Source organism: Rana temporaria, chromosome 9, assembly GCF_905171775.1.
Source record: "Rana temporaria chromosome 9, aRanTem1.1, whole genome shotgun sequence".
In the NCBI taxonomy this organism is placed as follows: Eukaryota; Metazoa; Chordata; class Amphibia; order Anura; family Ranidae; genus Rana; species Rana temporaria.
This window is the reverse complement of record NC_053497.1, coordinates 131,661,999-131,663,121: the sequence shown is the minus strand read 5'-3', so window position 1 is coordinate 131,663,121 and position 1,123 is coordinate 131,661,999.

The following is a 1,123-nucleotide window of genomic DNA, read 5'->3' as shown; positions in this document are numbered from 1 at the left end:
GCTGGCTTCCTATTGGCCGTGGCCGGCGTGACGTCGCCAAAGAGGCGGGTACGTGAAAATGCGCGCCATTTCATTAGGCTCGGCAAAGAGGCGGGAAAAGCGCTTGCGTCCGCCTCAAGGTTGTTGGCAGCCGCGAGAGGCCGAGAGAAAATTGTCTCCACCCTTGGCGGCCATGTTTGTTAAGCCTTAACATTGAGCATTGCGCATAGTGGGCTACAGTACGATGGCGGCTGCGCGAAACACTGGGTACACGTTGTGATAAAGTGATTGTATCGTATAAGACTCTATGAGCCAGGAGAACTTTTATACTAGCGTTATGTGTTAAATGGCTGGGCATACGTAGAAGAGTGTATCGTTGGTGGGCATCTCTGTCATCATGACAGCTGGTCGTGCTTTGTGTTAGCACTGACAGCTGATTCCCTCTACCCCTCAGTGTATTCTTCATGAGAGAGCTGTCAGGGGGCTGCCACAGCACTCTTCATTCATACATTAGTGTTATGTCTAAATTAAGGTGACCAGATTTATAAAATGAAATCTGGGGACATTTTTTTTTAATAGTAATGGCAGCAATCAGTGACTCATTGCTGGACTGCGATATTGCGGCGGACAAATCAGACACTAAGTGACAATGAAACGTTTCCATTAATTAAAGAAGAGTTAAAGAGGAAGTAAACCCTCAACCATTTAAAAAAAAAAAAAACCCTGCAAGAGAAAGTCATAATGAGCTAGTATGCATAGCATACTAGCTCATTATGATTGACTTACCTGAGATCGAAGCCCCCGAAGTTCTCCTCGGTCCCCTCAGCCGCCGCCGCAATGTCTCTTGCAGTCTTCTTCCTTGTGTCGCGCGGGACCGACAGATCCCCATGCTTTCGCAGGATTACGGCATTAACCACCCATTAACAAACATCGGTGCAATCCTTACAGCAAATATCTTCTTTACCACGTAGGTTAAAGTGGAGGTTCCACCTGAATTTTTTTTTTTTCCACCAGCTATCTAAAAAAAAAAAATGGAAAACATTTTTTTTTACTTACCCTAAATAGCTGTTGCTATGCGGAAGTGCCGAATCTGCCTCTTCATCCTCCACGGCGGATTCTCTTCCTCCTCCTACAGTCGGTGTCT